This window comes from Tenrec ecaudatus, chromosome 11, assembly GCF_050624435.1.
Source record: "Tenrec ecaudatus isolate mTenEca1 chromosome 11, mTenEca1.hap1, whole genome shotgun sequence".
In the NCBI taxonomy this organism is placed as follows: domain Eukaryota; kingdom Metazoa; phylum Chordata; class Mammalia; order Afrosoricida; family Tenrecidae; genus Tenrec; species Tenrec ecaudatus.
Genome location: NC_134540.1, coordinates 42743452 through 42764772, shown reverse-complemented (window position 1 = coordinate 42764772; position 21321 = coordinate 42743452).

The window sequence follows — 21321 nt, the reverse complement described above, 5'->3', positions numbered from 1 at the left end:
TAGGAGATAACCCAGACAACATAACACTCCATAGTTCAATCATATCAAGCAGTGTTGGGTAATCGCTACCCCAATCAGTTCAACACATTTTCTTCCTCTCTTGAACTCCTTGATATTAACTTCCCCTCCATTGCCCCCTTCTGGTGGTTGGCTTGATAGAGTCACCCATTCATCATGGGAGTCAAATATTCAAAAACACATAGCAGAGAGTAAAGAAGGCCACCAACAATGACAAAATATAAGAGACAAACCCCAATATAAGAAATAATTACAGAAAATATTAAAAACCGGATCACATGCAAAGTGTTTCAGAAGAGAGATCAAGTGACAAGATTTTAGCCATTTGAGTCAGATTTATCATCTTAATCTACCACAGTGCCATAGCTATCTCTCCAATACTCTGTATGATAGCCAGCTGATTCCCATCCCTCAATTATGGTTAGACAGAAATTACCATGGATTTATTCCTTGTGTAGATCCTGAAAATCTATCTTGGGCTTTCACTGTCATCCGCATCCTTTTGCACACCAGAATATCACAATTTAATCTCTGATACTATTCCCTCCTTCTGAATTGTATTATATAATCTATAAACTGTGACTCATAGCTGTTGGTGTGCTTCTTCCATATAGGCACAGTTGACCTCTCACTTCTATGGCTGCTTGTTTGAGAAGAAGTCCTTTAGACCCCGGACACTAACCAGACACAATCTAATTCTTCATACTTTGCCATAGGACCCATATAATCTGTGATTCTTTCATGATGGTGAGTATCAAGCAGGGACATGTAATGAGAACTCGTTTTTTTAGATTGGAAGTAGGGTTAAGTAAAAGCCACAAATCCATTTCTCAATCTATGTGTTATACCTGCCTCTTGTTCACCTTTGAGACATGTTTGTTAATTTATGGTGGAGAATCTCAATGACCATCTTCCTGAAGCATAATGACATCTGTTTATAATGCCGCTGATCAGTCCATGGTAGTCATTTTAAAACACTAGTGAGAGACTGAACAATTGTAAACTAACTACATATTGCAAAACATGGATTATTCATTTGTACCAAATAAATTGTTACATGACTGGGTCCTATTTGCACAAACAATGAGTATTGGTGGTTAGGCAAAACTTATAATAATAATAATGCATATCTTAATATAGCAAGTAGGGCATTGAAGAAGGAAGTAGATGTGAGTCTGCGTACTAATAGTTTAATACTCTTTCAACAGATATCTTCTGATTCTTCAACCAACATGTAATTTTAGTCTAATCCCTCAGGTGTATGGTATGTTTGAGGTAGAACCTAGTACACCTAGTGGGCTTTCCACATCACATCTCTCTGGTATCACATTTGGAGCATATTACGTGTGCCTTGAAGATCCAAGGTTCAATGTCTCAGTGTGCTATGGCGCATGGTCTGGATCCCCAGGGGATGTACAGAAACTTGTAACAATGTGAATTATTAGGAGCCGGCATATTCTCCCTTTATGATCCTTAAAAGTATTGTTAGTTATCTTCCTCTCCTGGGAAGTTAGTCCCTCCCTTTTTCTATCAACTGACATGCACTTGTCTTCTCTATGATGTATATGCTCCCTAACCCCCCTTCAGACTTGATTTTCCCATCATGACCCATCATTGTTCCAGGAGGAATGTTGGCCAGTCTGGGGACCTTGTCATACCTTTACATCTCAACAAAGCAGTCATGCTCCCCTCCCCCTCTTTGAACAATCTGATCCTAGCTGATATGAGGATCCCCTCCACGAAAGTAGTCTTCAAGAGACACACAGAGAGAATGGTGCATGGTTCGTGGTGCCATTGAGGCTCTCTGCCAAGCTATCTGGCTGATCTGACGAGCTGACTGGATGCCCTCAAGACCTGAGCCTGCTGCCATCCTGTTGCTCATCCCTAAGCCTTGACTCATTGAGTATTTGTCCTTTTGTGGTTGACTAACATTCTGCAGCATAATGGTTTTCCAGAGCCCTCCATGTCATGAGGTGTATCACGGTTTCAGCAGATGTTTTAGGGAAGAGTCATATTCTATTATATCTATATACCAATATTTTTATCCATTCTTCTACTGATGGGAATTAGGGCTACTTTCAACTTGTTGTGATTGTGAAATGTGCTGCAACGAACATGGGAGAGCATCATTGTGTTTGTGGTCTGCCTCTAATTTCTTTGGGGTGAATGTCCAGCCATGGTATTGCTGGGTCATATTGTATTTTTACCGCCAGCTGTTTTAAGAATTTTCATGCGGCTTTCCTCCGTGGCGCTTGTAATTACAAGTCCACCAGCGATGGAAGAGTTCCAATCTCTCCTCACCTTGCCAGCCTTCTTTGTTCACTGCTTTGTTTTCTAAATTGGGCTAATGATGTGGGTGTTAAATGGTATCTCATTGTTTTCATTTTCATTTACATTTTCGTCATAGCGAACGAGAATAATTCCTCATCTGTCTATAAGTCACGTGGGCGTCACCCTTTGTAAATTGTCTATTCACGTCTTTTAAGAGTTTTTTGTTGTTTTGTTTTTCCCTTGTTATGGGCTTGCAGTATCCTGTAGACTTTAGTAATTAGTGCTTTGTCTATTATGTCATTGCTAAATATTGTTTCTTAATCTACATATAGCCTCTCACTTTTAATCTTTTGTTGAAATTCTTTATGTACATAAGGAAATTGTATTTAATAGGTCACACTATTAAACATTTTTAATCCAAAAAGTAAGTCATTACTAACAAATACATGAAAATCAAAATATTTTACTATAAATTATGGCATAATGAAACTGGAAATTTTTTTTAAAATCACCTGGTACATCTAGTTACAGATGGAGAGATAAAGTGTGATATAAATGTTTTGCCTCATGAATATTTTTAAAGTATCTTTAATCTGTTGACTTATTTTATAATAGTATTCCAGATATTTGTCATGAAATAAAAATATATCTTCTCTAGAGGACACTTTCAGGGCACTAAGTAGGACAGAGTCAACTATCCTACAAAGTCAGATAGCAAGTATAACCTCCAAATATTAGGATTTGTAAATTAGCAGATTTTTTTTAATTCTTGAGCAAACCAGACATTATTTAGATAAAATGTCTCTGAACACTGCATTGCGATTCAGGAAGCACACTCACATAAAGCCAATATAATAGTTTCGGTAAAACTCCAAAGTCTGCTGACATCAGATACAGATGTATCCATTTTATCATCTTATTTTCAAACACTCTTTTTTTTCTTTGTCAAATGAATCATAATCTTTCAATATATGAGACAGTATAACAATGTAATATCAAGCACATATATTTCTGTATGTATTCATTTTTCAAACAACTTTATAGTTACATCTTTTTAGAGAGTTTCCCCTGAATAGAACCACATTGACTTTAGTGCTTGTTATGACAGAATTCTATTATAGTAGTTAGCCTAATGCGTTTTCAGTTTAGCTTTGAAACTAAAGATATCTAATAGATGCGTTGTCTTAAAGTACAGCTTATTCAGTAGCACTGAACTACTTTTCCAGTGCGGAGCTCTATTCTGCCCCATATGACCCTTTACATAAGAATAGCTCTATTTGAAATTCTGGATAGCTACATTGCATTAAGTTTCTGTATTGGAAGTCTTTTGCATCTAAGTCAAGTTTAATTATATGTCAAGTGATTGTTCATTTAGAAATAGAAATAAGTATGAAGAAGCCCAATAGGTGGTCTTGCTTTTAAAAGTAAAAGACTAATTTAAAAGAAATCAGTTTGTTTAACAGATATTGAAATAATCAGTGTACCAACAGAAAGTCTGATGTAATGAATCTGAAGTTTGACAGAGCAAATCTTCCTCTAATGAATGTATTTTACAAGAGATCTTAAACATGCTGTTAGGTTTTGTTCTTTATTTTTATTCAGTCCAGAATAGAACTGTTGACATGCAAATATAGATATGCAGAATAATAATTTTAATCTCTACATTTCAATGTTTTAGAGCCTCTTGTTAGAATAGTGTTTTAACACCAAATCCAGTTAATCCAGAAAGTGCTGCTCATTTTCATACTACATTTTAATACACGTGTAAACAAAAAACCTCACTGTCTTCGAATAAATTCTAACTCATAGCAACGCCAAAGAGTGAGGCAGTTTCTTCAGTCACAGCTGTCATATTTTTGATGGAAGCGGTATTTGATTCTCCCACAGTGGCTTAGCAGCAGCCTTTTTCAAGCTAGTGGACAGTTCCGTTTGTGTGCTCACTGGTATCATTGAATCAGAAAGACAACATGACTTGCTAAGGAAGCTGGACATCCCTTTGCCATTTCTAACAGCAGGCGGTAAAGTCTATGTAGTAAAATTTAAAGATGGGTGACTCAAATAGTTCAGCCCTGGGCTACTAACGAAAATGTTGGTGGTCTGAGCCCAGTCAGAGGCACCTTGCGAGGCTAGGCTTCAGCCTGCTGGCAGGTCACCGCCTTGGAAACCCTGTGGTTGTTTTTCAGCAACTGGTTCTGACTCAGAATCCGTTTGAAGTCAAACAACAATACCAGCAACAGCTATGTATGAACATTTCAGGCATAAACGGTCCCCTTGCTTGATAGTTTTAACTGCATAGTGACAGAAATGGTAGCAGCTCTTTTCACACAAAGTAAATACTAAAAGCTTTTATTGGCTCCATAAGACACTTAGCCTGACTCACTTGATTTTCTTGTTAACTTGTAACTTAAACAAGGTGAAAAGATGAAGATCGATATCTTGGAGAGTTGACAAACCGTATGCTGTGAAATATAGATGATATACAAGAGCAAGATACACATTTTAGGTCTTTAACTATTGGAGACAAATTCTTGCCTGTCAGAAGATTTTCATACAAAAGCTAAAGTTGAATTAAAAATACAGTAAACAAGTAAATTGTATTTTCTGTACACTCAAGAATAGTTCCAGAACAGAAGTTTACAAGCCGATAAATGGTAGTAAGCCTTGAATACTAGGTATAGTATCAAGATACTATATGGATGTAAATACTTGATATAAAAGAACTTACAATTAGTAGCTTAATTTAGTAGCTTGAATGATGCTAATTCATTGAGAAAATGAATTACCTGATTGATTGGAAAATGGTGTGGGGACCACATCTGCCCATCTCTAGCTGCACTCAACTAAACTCACTGCCATGAAGGACGTGCCAACTCTACAGGACAGAGTGCAATGACCCATGGCATGGCCAAGACTGCAACTCTTATCAGAGTTTGAAAGCCCAGTCTTCCTCCCCCAGCTTCACTAAGGGAAATACATCCCAACTCCACACCTTCCCAGGGATGATTTCTAAAAGGCAGAATTCAGCCATGCCTCACCCTTCATCCTTTTTAATTCTACTCTCTCATCAACTGTCTTTCAAAGGGCACGCTGCTTCTCTGGTTCTACACTTCATGGCAATCGCCAGACAGAACTCACAGAGAATACCCACAATTATGGTGCTATGTTGGGGGAGGTAATATGTCATACAAGTTGAGATCAGGAAACATTAAGAATAAATTGTTTGGGGATCAATTCTCTAAGTTCATGACTGATGCTTAATATATCATCAATGGCTTGTGGTAGCCTACCCAGAATACATGTCACTCTGTCCTATGGTGTGCATGTTCTGTGGTTTCTATGGTAATCCCCAGATGTGCTGCCTTGGAAAAGTCTCTGCCACTTTGTCTGCACAGAAACTGCATCCCTCTCCATTGGGGCCTGTTCTCTTCAGTACACACTTCTCTAGAGGCCGAAATTAAGCATGATATTAGTTACTGCTACTTACAAATATATATTTAATTAATTTACTACATCAACATTTCTATCATGTACAATTTAGTGACATGATTTATAGTTATCATGTATAGTACAATTGTCATTGTGTCATTTAAATGTTTTCCATCAGCCTTAGCTGCAACTCAATGTAGTATAAGCAGTGAATAGCCTTACCTTCCTTCCCTTTCCATCCCCTGGAAATATTAATCAACTTGGGTCTGTAATTATTAGCTTGTTTGAATATTTTATATATGAGATTATACAACATTTATCCTTCTGTAACTGGCATATTTCAATCAGCATGGTGATTCCAAGATTAATCTATATTCTAGTGTATATTAAGATTTCATCCCTCTTTGCTGGTGAGTAATATTCCATTGTATATCTGAAAGGTTAGCCTTTCATTTGTGGTGATTATTGAGATCTCATCCATATTTTGGCTCTAATAAATAGTGTTGATTCTTGATGATACTGTTAGTCAGAAGTTCCAAACTTTCATGTCTTCCCACATTGGTTTCTATTTTTCCCTCTGATTCTATTTCTGTCTCTTTCTTGTTGATTTTCTGAAAACTATAGTTCATCAACCAGAGCAGCAAAATCAATCATTTCTGAAAACAGAAAAACCACTAAGATGAAGAATGTACATACGAATGCTGTGAATCAGCACGAGTAAAACACTTAAAGATAAAATGGATCAACTTATACAAATTGTAAATGTCCATTCCCTTCCAGAACTACTATGGAGAAATTGTAAAACACATACACAAAAAGATATGTACAAAGGCATTCATAATATCATTCTGTGAAAAATTACTATTTTCATTTCAAATAGAGTCCTGGATTACACACTTTGATTAATAATGGGCTTATTGATGTGAATAGAAATTCAGCATGGCACATTAGTAATTGGTCTGAAACAAAAAGTGAGTTATAAACAGCGGCTCAAAGCATATGAACTGTCACCTGTGATGAAACTCTTCATCAGCCTCCTCCGAAGCCAAGGGAAGAAACTTGGAAACAATTGTAGTATATACTCGTGTATAAGTTGAGTTGAAAAAACTGGGGTTCGGCTTATACATGGGTCAGTGGTACCCCAGTGAGGTGCAACATCTCGTGGGGGATTGCCATTCCTCTACTGTTCATTCGAAGCCCCGCTGACACTGCAGGGCTTTGAATGTTTGTTTACTCACATCTAACCAATCAGAGCCGTCCTATGACCTGGATGACTCCAATTCGTAGAAGCACCCGTAGTGATTCACTTATGCCGGCAGCTGAACTGGTAAGGATGTGTGTCTGTGGCTGAGCTCCATCTCTACCCTCTGGTCTCTGTGTTAATTCACATCCTGCATTTCCCACCCTAGGCTTAAACTCAAGTCAATCAGTTTTTCTGGTTTCCCAGGTAATAATTAGGTACTTTGGCTTATACTCGGGTCGGCTTATAATCGAGTATATACGGTAGTTCCAATACCTAACAGGCTACCTAAGCCCATACTTCTTGTACCTGAGCCCAGAAGAATTCCATGATTCCCGCCACTATTACAGACAGCTTTGAAAGAACTCACAACAGAAAGCCTAAACAGGGAGGGAGCAAAAGATGGAACAAAAGTCAAAAACTATAAAAATGACTGGGCTTAATGATTTTAGAAAGACTGGTGGAATGTTGGGTATATGGTTCTTTGTCATAGTTGAAGCAAGGTTGGAACTGAACTTATCTCCATTGCTTGACTTTTAGCCAAAGGACAAAGAGCTTTATAAGGTAAATAAGAACACTCTGTACATACAAACGCCTTGGAAAAATCAACCATCAGAGATGAAAAAGGTAGCACTTACCCAAGGATAAAGATATAAAGACAGTCAACAGAGGGATGGAGTGAGAAGAATGCTGGTCCTCTTGGTAGGGACGGCAAACAATGTCATGAAATTAACTGTGTATGAATTGTGGGGTAGAAATTCAATTTTCTCTTAAACTTCTACTCAAACAAAATAAGGAAAGGTTTTTAAGCTACAATTTCAAATAACACCTTAAATTTTGTGTTTAAATTTGAATGAAGCTCAGTGTCTAAAGTAGAGGATTATATATTGGACTCATATTTTTCACAAGTGTTAATTATATTCAAAACATATAAAATGACATGCATATTAGGTTTTAAGAGGAATTTAAATAATAGGTCAATATCTGACTTTTCTGAAAATCAAAAAGAGAGTGTTTTCATGGATTCCAGGGGAATAAAGCAAGGAAATAGCTCAAACATTGAATACATCAAAATATATCTATGCATTTCAAGAAAATGTGAATCACTAATGATTATTCAACTGTAAGTCTCACTGGAGAGTAGAAATAATGGCCATGAAGAGATAAAATAGAGTTACTATGAGTCCAAATCATTCATGAAGTTTGACTTTAAAAGCAATGGAGAATAAAGCCCCTAGCATCTAAAGAAGAGTAAACTTTTGAACACACCTTCAATTCCTTGCCTATTTCTCACTTCATAGGGCTCTCTTGGCTACACTAAAAATCTCCACTTACTCTGTATGGCTGTTCTTGCATCGGAATATCTCTAAATCCATACTCAATGCATGCTGACTTATGAAACTTTAAATTCTTAACCACTATCCCTACTAGACTCTTAATGTCACCTGGAATTCATGACACGCTCACCAGTTCATTAACTTCCCCATAATTCACACAGCATTGTCACACATGTATTTTCTCAAGATGTGAGGTAGCTGTTTGATTTCAGGAGCAGCAGTGCACAGGCATGTAGTGCAGACGCTTGAAGCGCACATGCATCCTTACATTTCCATCCAGGTGTGGTAGAATAGATTCTGCTGTGCTATTGATTGTTCTTCTAGTGAGTCCAAGTGTTACAGAGTATAATTAGTGCATTTGTTTTTGTTTGTTTGGTTTTAGATTTCCTTTATGGAAACACATCTCCAGACCCTTACTCCAGGAAAGCAAATACTCTGTCACCCAGGGGCCTGGTGTGACTTCCCTGCAGCGCTGCAGCTCTGAACCTGGTGAAAGCAATGAGCTAGGACAAGAGGTGAGGCTCATCTCCTCTCTCCCCCCACCGCCACTCTTCTTGTTGTCATATAGTTTATCTTTCATAACTGCTTCTAGGGGATTTGTAAATCTTTTCATTTTACTAACCTTGTGTCCACAAGTAGAAGTGAATGTTACATAGGTTTCTTAGTATGGACTCGGGGGAGAAAAGAATTGTAATCCTACAAATTTCCTGATCAATAAAAGCCAATACCACTGGAATATCCTCATTCATTGCCACTGCCCTCAAGCCATATGAAATTGAGTTTTATCTGATACAAATGTGCTCTATCATTAAAAATTAGTCTCAAGCATCATAAAATTTATTTTTTACTTTTTAAAATATTTTATATATTTTATAAATCGGACCTCCATTCACAAGTCAGACAGATTTTGGTTTGTGACACTGATTGCAATGCCAGCATGTCGCCATCCACTTCTCAAGCTGCCGTTTGTACTGATCCTTCCCTCCTTCCCATCCTGCTGTCATCAAGCATCCCTGGCAGATGCTGCCTTTTTTCCATCACATGGAGTTGGTTGTTCTAAGGCATGTGTAACTTTCTAGTATATTGTTCACGTGATAGGCCTAATGGCCAAATTTTGAACCATGGGGGTAAGAAGTGAGTTAAACTTTAGGCTTCAAGGGATTTCACCAGTCTCTCTTCAATCAATAAGCCACCTCCATTTTTATGATTTTGGGGTGTTGTTCCTCATGAACCTTCTATTGCAAACCTTCTAAAGTAGTCAGTGGAGGTAAATGGACACCATCTCTCTAGTTCCATTGGTTTCATAATTTTGGAGACTGGAATTTTGCCATTCATTAATACTTTGGACTCTGATTTTCTTTTCTGATCTTTGTAGTGGTTTGGGAGAGACCAATAGTTGTATGTTAGATATCTGCTCTCCAATACTTATGATATCAGCCTTAAAAAACAAAATAGGATATTGTGAATCTTAAGGCTTTGTTTCCACGTGGTGGGCCAAGATTCTCAGTGATTAGTTATTTAATACCTAGGCACCCCCCCCCATCACCATACCTAAAATAATGTAGTCACAGACAATCAGTTGTAAGGTCCATAAGAGAAAAAGATTACGGTAAAATGCAATATCAGATCATACCCCAGATGCAAATAATTGCTTTGAGGGTGTGGTCTGCTTCCAAAATAAGTGGATACTTATATTTATGCTGGTTAGATATTATTTAACATTTAGAAAATTACCCTAGTTATAATAAGTGATTTTAAATAACTACATAATACAATTATTTTATTAATTCTAGAGTTATTAGTTTGTCATCAATATTTTTCCCTTTTATTTTGAAGCAAGGCTAAAGTTGTTTGCTAGGTTAGAGGGTTGTTTTTGTTTTTTTTTACCCCTAATAAAAGCTTTGCTTATGACTTAGGTCATTTTTATAGTGAGCAGCTTTCTAGGAGTGGATGATTCAATACTATTTCATTATTCCCATCTATTTATAAAGGGTAATTAATGACTTACTTATTTATTTTCACTTTACAGTGTTTAGAATTCATTATCCAAATTTGAATGTTGTCTACCAATGATAGTTACATTTTTTTGGTTAAGAGCTTCATGCAAGGAGTATAATATTCTACAAACTAAAGAGTTTAGTATAAAAAAGTATATGATGTGAATCAACAGTATACAAATAAGGGGTCTATATCAACAGCATACAAAAATGTTATTAATCTAGTACCAGTAGTCTGTGTTTCAGTGATTCACAAATTCAGTGAATTATTTTAAGTATATTCTTTTAATTACTAGAATGCTGTCTTTGTACTTTCTCTCAGAAAACAATTCACTATGAGTTCTTCTGCCTCTCAGAGTGATTCTAACAAACACGAAGATATTGTATCATCATTTATTTTAAGTTTCAAGTGTACATATGTTCTGTTAAATTATGTTTAAGATTTTGCCATTTAGGTGATATTTTTAAATATTTTATTTTAATATATTTTATTTTAATTGTGATCATGTAAATCATACATTGCATTTAATCTTACCACTTATAATTTTCTAAATGTCTTTCAAATTTTTAAATATTTTATCTAAATGTTCAATGGGAATTTTCTAATGTTAATTATATATTAGAATATGAGCACATATTTTATTCTTATTGATGTATATTTAAGCCAAAGATAGTCCAAGTATTAACTCCAGACAGGTTACTTCCTCTTAAACTGACTTCCCACATCCCATACCCTTTTCTCCTAAAAATATCTGCTGGGGCAAAGTTAAATTTCTATACATTCAATTAGTTGAAAATGAGTCCAAATTAGAGGCTTTTTTGCACTTAGACCTTGTGTATTTTGCACATCTATTTTACACACCCCATAGAATGGCCACCACATCAGCGAGGCTATCTAAAACATACTGCCATCAGATTTATTCTGATTCATACCAAACTTTTACACAATTTCTAAGGCTATATATCTTTACAAAAGCAAAAAGCCTCGTTTTTCTCCTGTGACCACCAATGGTCATTCTAGGCCTTAAAAAACAAACAAACAGACAAATGGTCCAAACTCACTGACATCCAACTGATTCCAACTCATGGTGCTCCTACATACAGGGTGTACCTAGCCCTGTAGAGTTTTCAGGACTATAACTCTTTTTTTTTTAAGAGCAACTATAATTAACGAGAGCAGAAAGCCTCATCTTTCTCCCATGATCTTGAGTGATTTGTAGTTTTAAACTACTGACCTTGTAGTTAGCAGTTCAACGCATAACCATTAAGCCACCAGGATTCCTCCTGAATGGCCATGAAAACAAACAAATATATTCACTTCCATAGTGATCCTACAGCACAGCCTACACTTGCCTCTGTGGGTTTCTGGGACTCCCAGCCAAACTCTTAACAACTATGTCACCAGGGCTCCTATTTGTACCTGGGTAGGATAACATCTTGTAGTATTATAAAGACCCCAGAGTGCTAAAGTCCTTTAGAGGTCTCTCACTCAGCCTCTCCTCCTTGATACAACAGGACATTGCCCAGGCAAGCTTTGTCCTTGGCCACTTCTGCAGGGGTTCCCTTGCTCTTGTGTCTTTTCCCTGTGAAGTTCGCTTGCCCCTGGAAGAGCTCCTGCTATGGGGCATCACCTCGTGCATGCAACTGTCAGTGTGTTGGCTCTAGTAAATAGCTTGTTTTGTCACACTGCTATTTCATGGTCATATTTTTTCTAAATCTTTTTGAACTCTCACTAACTCATGAGACCTTGATACAATATTATTAAAATATTTTGAAGTTGGGTTTTTACTGTATATGAATATTTGAAACAAGCCACGTTACTTTCAATCCCTCCATATGCATGTCTTATTTGGATATTGAATAAGGAAGGATGAGACGAAAGGATGCACTTGAATTGTGGTGCTGGCAAAGAATACTGCAAGTGCTGCCCAAAATAACAAAGAGATCTGTCTTGGAAAAAGGATAGACTCACTGATCCTTAGAAGCAAAGATGATGTGACTTTGTCCCATGTACTTTGGGAATGTCATCAAGGAGCGATCATTCTCCAGAAAAGACACCAAGTGAAAGGGTAGAGGGCAGGGAAGAGAAAGAGAGAGAGAGAGATCCTGACATCCTGACAAGTTGGATTGACACAGAATCTGCACCACCGAGTTTAGACATAACAACATTCTAGAGGATGGCACAGCACCGGTGGTGTTTGGTTCTATTGTTCATAGGTCTCTATGATTCAGAGCTAATCTGACTTCACCTAATGCTAGCAACAGCGTTTATTCATTATATATTTTGTAGAAGACAATGTATACACATCATATTGAAGTTAATGTCTTAAAATATGATTTGATTGATCTCAGCCCTTCCTGGTAATATGATAGTAAAACATGTTCATTTAGATGCACATTTTATGATAGATTGGTATGTTTTCTCATAGAGTTTGGGTGAGTTATTATTACATGTAAATGCATAACCACTCAGAATTTTGAAAAATGTGAAATACTGTGAAAAATAACATGAGTTAGAGGAGCCCGGGTGGTGGAGTGGGATACTCACTGAGCTGCTAATCCAAGATCCAGGCTTCAACCGCCAGTGATTCCAAAGGAGAAAGGTGAGCTTACCTTCTCCCATAAAGAGTTAAGTCTCAGAAATTCAAAATGGGCATTCCACCCTGCCCTATTAGGTTTCTTTCAGTGGGGATTGAGTAGATGGATGTGAATTAATATCATTGAATCAATTTTTATAGCCCTGGAAAATTGATAAACCCTAGCAGCTTCAGTTATTAAATATTATTGAGAAATTACTATGTGGATGATATTTTATCAAAGGATTTGCATTATAAAGGAGACTTTTTTCGTGAAGACACTTTCACCAAATCTAAGTGATGGAATTAGAATCGGTTCTTGATGAATTAAACCGCTCTTTTTAATTACTTGCAAAGTGCATTCACAGGTTCCTGTCATTTGGCCTTTTTAATTCTAGAAGCCACAAGAACTAGGGAGTGATTTATCTTTATGGCCAAGGCAGGATGTGAAAGAAATTCATTCTAAAGAAGAGAATCTTTAAACAACTGTCTTTTCTATAAAATGGGCCAGATAAATATTTCTTTATGACTAAGTTATAATGAAGAGAATTGTTCACAGAGAGTCTTGTAGCCACCCTTATTTAAAATCTCCCAGATAATTGAAGGGCGTTTTGTTTTGTTTTATTTTATAAGCTGCTTCTGCGAAATCAGGTCTTAGTACAAGATGATCTCAAACTCCTGGGATAAGGGTAAAACTATTTAAATATTAGCTAGGGATGTTTTCTGACCCAACCTGAAACAAAATACTGAAAGCCCCTGCACTTAATCACCCAGTAAATCCTTTCTCTGCCCCGGCTCATACTTGTCCCCTGCATCAAACACTAACCACTCACATGGCTGCTCTTTGCAGTGTTGTGTTTCCTGGACAATATCTGCCATTCTTTAGTTAGAGTCGACAGTTCTCAACTGTGCGGCCGGTTTCCCCTTGAAATCAGATGTATTGTTTTTCCTTCTACTTACTTTTTCTAAATAAATCACTTAATCTCATTTTGAGAACTCTGGGTTTGGCTAATTTTTTTCTACAACTCATAATTCATGTCATTCTTATGAAAATTTTGAATGAACTACTCGATAAATTCTGATTTTCATAAAGAACACAGTGGTTTCTTTCAAGTATTGGATTGATGTCTATAAAGCATATTGTTAACACGAAGAGTAAGAAATTAACATCTATGATGAAGCATCACAAATGATGAGACCACCAATATTAAAATGCATGCTGCCTATTTAATGTGTGGCTTCTGAAGCCACAACTGTGGCCATTGTCTCAAGTATGAAAATGCACATATTTGATTGCTTTCAGTTTTAGACAATTTGGAAAAATTTATCCAGATTATGTGTACCATAAATCCCATCTATCTGTGTGTATATCTTTTAAGTGGATATATGTTTATTAGAGATGCTTTGAAGAAAATGGGTAAGTAAGGCACTTTAAAGAATGTTTTAAAAATTAATATATTATTATCTTGATGATCAAAATTATTATCATTATTCCTTAGTCATTTTCCTTCTTGTTAATTAATATTTTCCCCATAATCAGGTAGGAAGGAAGAGAGAACAGCTTTTTCTACTTGAAGGTTCATATTGTCTCTGGCATGATAAAGGTTTTTACATTTTTAAAAAAAATCCATTTTCCTAATCCAATTTCATAAAAGGAAATGATACAAAATATTACTTCATTTTATTTCAATGATAATTGAGCCTCTTATCTTAAGTAAATAAACTGGATTCTTCAACAACATTGGTTGAATCTGTGGGTCCACCTGCAAGTGACACTGGTCATCTCCACATGAGCAACTATCCTCTCCTGTGAATTGCATTTAATATTAAAAAGTGATATTTATAGTTCTCAGTAATTTTTCATAATATGCAGAGCAATACTATAAAACTTGAAAAACATAGTGGAACCCAAATAAAGTGCCAGCATTGATGCTGAAAGGGCTTTCAAGAAGCAGAGAAACATCATGATATTACAAGAACAGGCAGAATTGTTTAATATGGATCATACATTGAGGCCAGCACAGTGGTTGCCTACCATTTCAAAATACCTAAATGAATCCAAAGTAAATTTCATTTTAAAACATAAAAGGGAATTCATCAAGCCATCTCTTGAAGCTATGCCAGCAAGAACAAAAGACCAGCTCTTTTTACAAAATATCTTTTTAAAATCTCATATTGAAAATGCAACTTTTATGGTATGCAACTCATAATACATGTACCCTAAAAATATGTTATTGAACTATTTATGTCATTAGCAGCAGGTTCTTTGTAGTTATGTTTTTGAGGATTCCAAATTACATGGGTATTTTGTTTGTTTGTTTTTACTGTGTTAGGGCAGCACTTTGAACTTCTGCATTGTTGCAGCGTCAATTGTATTAAAGAGGATTAAACTTTAGTTTCATTTGGTTTATACTCTCTATTTATATAAGGATTCATAAAAAAGTAATACTGTATGGTTCCATACATGCCTATGTATTTATTCCAAACAAAATATGTTTATACATGTCTCTTCTATCATGCTATGACAGCAGGTGAGTTGTCTCAGCAATGGTACACGTGCTGCAGTTCCCATGACTGGTTACTGTTGACACTATTTGGCTTGTGCATGTTGATGACCGAGGGTACACCCATAAATGAAGACCGATCACATCAGAATCATTGTTGTCTCTTCAGTACTGAGTGTTATGGACAGTCCATTAGAAACTGGATATATAAAAGAAGAGTAAATGAAGGCATGAAGTGTCTGACTTACAAACTCCCATGGGTAAGTTCAAAGAAAGAAAGAAAAGAAAGATTGGTAGCAGGGGAATTAATCCTCCAGTATGAAAGTGACATTGGCTAGAAGAGCCAGGGAGTGGCCTGCCGGGACAATGAATTAGTAAAGTGACTTGTCTAACCACAGTCTCTAACTCCCACCAAACAACCTTCTCGAGGGTCTGAAAGGCTTTTAATTATATGTGAATAAAATTATGACAGCTAAAATGCTCCCAATACTTGGACATTGGGTAAACTAAATTATGAACTAAATTATCCTTAAATGAAAGAAATAAAAATAGTCCATCCTCAAGTTGCAATATGAAAAGATTCTGTATGCAAAATATTGAAAAATGCAGAAAGCAATGAAAGATAATGGAAAGAATACATAATCACTTTAGCAAAATGTACTTGCCAAGATGAAACCATTTCAGAAGGTAACATATGAGGAACAGCCATTGGTACTTAAGGAAGAAATTCGAGTTCCATGGAAAGCACTAGCCAAAAACAAGGCTCCAGGAACTGAAGGGAAACCGAACGAAAGGCTTCAAACAAGGTGAAGAATCACTGGAAGCACTCACTTGTCTATGTCACACAATTTGGAAAAAAATACTTGGCCAACTAACTGGAAGAGATACATATTTGTACTTATTCTAAAGTAAAGAGACTCACAGGATGCTCAAATTATAGAACAATATCATAAATAATAAATGCAATCAAAATTTTACTGAACATCACTCAACAGTGCTTGTAGCAGTAACTTGTTAGGGAGCTGTCAGAAATTTAGGCCAGATTCAGAAGAGGGCCTGGAACAAGGGATAGATATCCTTGTTGATGACAGGTGGATCTTGGCGGAAAGCAGAGAGTACCAGAAAGATATTTACTTGTGTTTTTTTAACTATTCAAAGTATTCGACTATGTGGAACAAACTATGAATAGCCTTCAGAAGAATGGGAATTCTAGAATACTTCATTGTACTTATGTGAATTTCATGAAGTAGCCTGTGGAATCAGGATTGGAGGAAGTCATTAGCAACATGAGATATGGAAATGACACACTCTTCTTGCTGAAAGTGAGAATATGCACTTGCTGGTGAAGATCAAAGATTGCATTCTGCAGAACGGATTACAACTCACGGTAAAGATCAAAATCCTCACAATTGCAACAATAGGCAACATCATGACAAATGGAGAAAATAATAAAAATTTCAATCATTTTTCCCTTACTATATCTACTATCAATATTCATGGAAGCAGCAGTCAACAGATCAAAGGGTATGTTGTCTTGGGGAAAAGTTGCTGCACAGAGTTGAAAAGTAAGGATGCTACTTAGAGGGCTAAAGTATGCCTGACCCAAACCATCGTGTTTTCAGTAATCTCATATGCATATGAAACTTGGATCTTAAATAAGGAAGGCCAAAGAAGAATTACTGCAGTTGAAAAATGCTGCTGATGAAAAATACTGAAAATACCACATACGTTACACATGTTCTCAGAAGAGACCAGTCACCGGAGAAGGGACTGGCTTGGTAAAGCAGAGGGGCAGAGAGAAAGAGGAAGGCCCTCCGTGAGATGGATTGTCACAATGACTGCAAACGTTCACTTAAGCATAGCCATGACTTTGAGGACCTGGTAAGGTTTCTTTCTTTTAGGCACAGAGTGAGTCGCTGTGAGTCAGATCCAAAGAGTTCTTCTGAAACCTGTTCACAGGTGAACCTGTTGGTATTTGAAATACAGGGGGCATTCCGTCTAGCAGCATCACATGCAAACCACTACAGTATAACAAACTGAGAGATAAGTAGGACCCTGTTATGCTAGAACTTTAAAATGACTGCAGCCAAACACAGTCTAATTAATAAGCTCGGGCATTAGCTTTAAGTGAGCATTCACCAATGTCTCCCCTAAAAAAATGATATTCCATGGGAATTGAAACCTCTGCTGGATGCTCAACAAAGGCCAGGAAATGGTCCTCTCCTCAAATTGCTGTTAATTTTTCATATGACACGGCAAAACACTAAAGATATACCAAAATTTTTTTTGCTGCTTGTATATATCACATTTCTAAAACAAAAAACATCATAATATTTACCAAAGCCAGTTGAAATAAATAGAAAGAGGGCAGGGGGATAGATAATGAACGCCTGGCAGAAAGAGATAGAGGAAACAAGGAAATAGAGGCAGGGAGGAGGAAGGGAATTTGGAGGAGTAATAAAAGAAAGAATATAAGGAAAGGACAGAGGGACACGTTTATCCCAGATACAGGAGCACAGAGTTTGACTATTTCAGTCATCTACCTTCCCAGGGAGAAAAATATGCAGGCTGAAAATAATTTTATATTTCTTTTAAGTAACTAAAAGTCAATTATTCTTAGACTAACAACTATTAATTTGTGTAAAATATAATATTCCCAATGGACTGCAAACATTATTCCTGTAAATGATATTTTGAAGACTGTGCCAAGAAAACTTTATTTTGCATGTATAAGCATAAAAATGATATAAACAAAAGTTAATAAAGTCTTCATATTTAGCCTGAGATTGCAGGCAATTTATACGAAATCACCTCTAATGCTACTTTTTCATGACTTTTAATACATTTCAATGTTTCTCACACATTACTTTGTATACACATCATCTAGGAATCATATTAATGACTATGTGGGGTATTACACCCTGAAACTCAGACTCATTATGCTTTTGGCTGATTAAAATGGATTTTTTTTAATCTTTGAAATTTAAATAAAAATGAACCTATAAGCCTATATTTAGCAACATCTATCTTTTCTATTTTATTATGCTGTTTTCAGGACAAAATTCTCCAGAATTGGGATTTCTTCTTCATCCTGCACTCTCAATCAACTAGACTACAATCTAGAGCTCTGTAAAATATTATTGTTTTTAATTAGTGAAAAGGACAACTTTATATTCCATGTTTGATTCATGTGAGGCATCAGAAGAAGTCTCTACATAAATCTAGTATGAAAAAATCTGATTTGATAGCTATAAAAATATATTTTGTATTAGTTATTTTAAAATATAATTATTCAAATTGAGGATGCTTGTAAAGATTTGACTGTTATCCCTCTGCGATACCAATGATTAACATGCTCTAGTGCCAAGCAAAAGCTTGAAAATTCTTGTATGATCAAAGATGCCTATCAAAAATGGCCTGGCAATCTAATTCTTAAAAATTGGACATTGAAAACCCTACAGAACACAATTACAGCCTGATAACATAAGTCGGAGTTGATGTAACTCTTCTTTTTTTACTTAAACATTTTCAATAATATATTGTCCACCTAATTATTTATAACAAATGTATATAAAAAAGGAGGGAGAGGAGAAGTATCTAGATATATTGAATTTAAAAGAGCCTTCAAGAAAAAGAAGTAATAGGCAAACACTAGAATATTAGACATCCACAGTACAGGCTTTTCCTTTTGTGGCATTGTGGGTGACTTACCTACTAAAATTAAAGGCGATGTGCTAGTTTTTGTGATCATTTGATACTTGTAGACATGAAATTTAAACTGGTCTTCATGTAGATTTAAACCTATATTTGGATTAAAAATTCACTGTGACTCACCTAAGAGATTTCTGAAACATACCGTAGGTTATGTTGCTAGGATTCTTCTAGTCAGTTCCCATTCATAGTAACTCAGCTTACAGCAGAAGGAAACCCTGCCTGGCCCGGGACATTAGAGTCCATCATTGCAGCCATTGTGTTAATCGATCTCCTTGAGACTTTTTCTCTTTTTTTGGTGTCCTTCTACATTACCAAACATGATGTCCTTTTCTAGGACTGATCTCTTCTGATAATTTAACCAAAGTTCTTGAGATCAGTTCTCATCACCATTGCTTCAATGTAGCATTCCACTTGTGATTTTTCCAAAATCTGTTTGCTTGTTCTTCCAGCAGGCCATAGTATTTCTTCGCCAACAAAATTTAAATGCACCAGTTCTTCTTCAACCATCCTTATTGTTCAACATTTTTCAACTTTCACATGTAAATGAGGTGAATGAAAATAACATGACTTGAGTCAGCTTCATCGTGTCTGTCTGGGTAAACTAGAGAAACAAAATTCATAGATACTCACATGTGTGTAAGAAAGAGCTTTTATACAAGAGCAATTCAATGTTGAGAAAACATCCCAGCCTGATCCAGATTAAGTCCATAAATCTGATATTAACTCATATGTCCAATACCAATCTATAAATTCCTCTTCAGATTCATGAAACACATGCAGTGATGCTGAATTCAGGACGATCACAGGCCAAATGGTAGAAAGTTGTGTGGATCCAGTGGCAGTGGAAACATCTTAATACTGGTAAGGGTCTCCATGTGGTTCCTTCAGCTCCTGGGCTCTACGATGCACATATCTGACCTCTGGCTAACCACATAAGAAAAACGTCAATGAGACAGAGGACAAACATGTACCCACTCTCCATATTCACAATTTGTTACTCTAGTACCCCACTCCCAAAGTACCAGTTCACAGGCTAAAATATCTTCTCTTCATCTGGTCAACTTCTGGTTAACTTAATGTGGGCTCCCTCACATAGCCTCACCAGGGTGCCCATTGGCTGCCTTGTCTTTCTATCATGGACCGTATCACAAATTCTCAACAAGCCTAGCCCCCTTGGGATGAAGACAGACACTGAGAAGAATTGGCTTCTCTCTCTCTTGCACTTCTCACCTTCTTGTTTGCTTGGATTCTTCGTGTGTCTACCAGCCATTGGACGATGTGGCCTGCCTTCTTTGGGAGTAATCAATGCTCTTTTGTTCCTTCTGACTTTGGAAATCATGTGAATCTTCACTCACCAGTCTGTAGCCATCCAGTACCCTGAATAGCTTTTATTGACCCACAGCTGCATGAGTCTGGAGAGTTTATATAGCCTGCTTTTTGTTGTTGTGTTGTGTGTTCATTTGTCTGTTTTGCACTAGAAAATTCAACCTAGCACAATTTATTAGTTCTTGATCATATATACATTTTGAAATGGTCTAATATTGACCAATTCCTTTTGATGCAATGACTGTATTCTTTCCAGCTTCTTTAAATGTTTCCTTCATCCTCGTACTTTTGCCCCCACTAAAATCCTTCAGTATTTCAATATAAGTCTTAAATATTTTCTTCACATTTTTCAGCTTGCAAATTCCTCAGCTAGTTCTTACTTTTTGATTTTCTTACTCCAGGTCTTTTCACATTTTATTAAAATACTTTGTTTTTCCTTGGTACTCTTTGAGGTGTTATGGTCAGTGCTTTTACTTTATAATCCATCCATTTGCCTTAGCTCCACAACAAGCAAAAGGAAGGTTCAGAGGCTCTTCTGATTTACTTTGATCCTTTATTTCTTGACTTTTTAATGACACTGTGCTTTCCTCAGTTATGGTGTGCTTGCTTCCTCTCACAACTTGTCAGGTCTTCTGTCATTAGTGTTATATGTGTCAAATCTGTTGGTGAGATGTTTTAAAAATTCATGAAGTATATACTCGAGGTTGCTATTTGGCTCTGTGAGACTTGGTTAATTTTCTTCAACTTCAATCTAAGCTTCTTGCTGTTGAGTGCCATAAAGCCAGTTCTGAGCCCCAGAAACCCTGTGCACAACAGAAAGAAACATTGCCCCGTCCTTTGTCACTGTCATAATCATCCCTATGATTGAGCTCATTGTTGCAGCAACTGTGTCAATCATCTCCTTGAGGATGG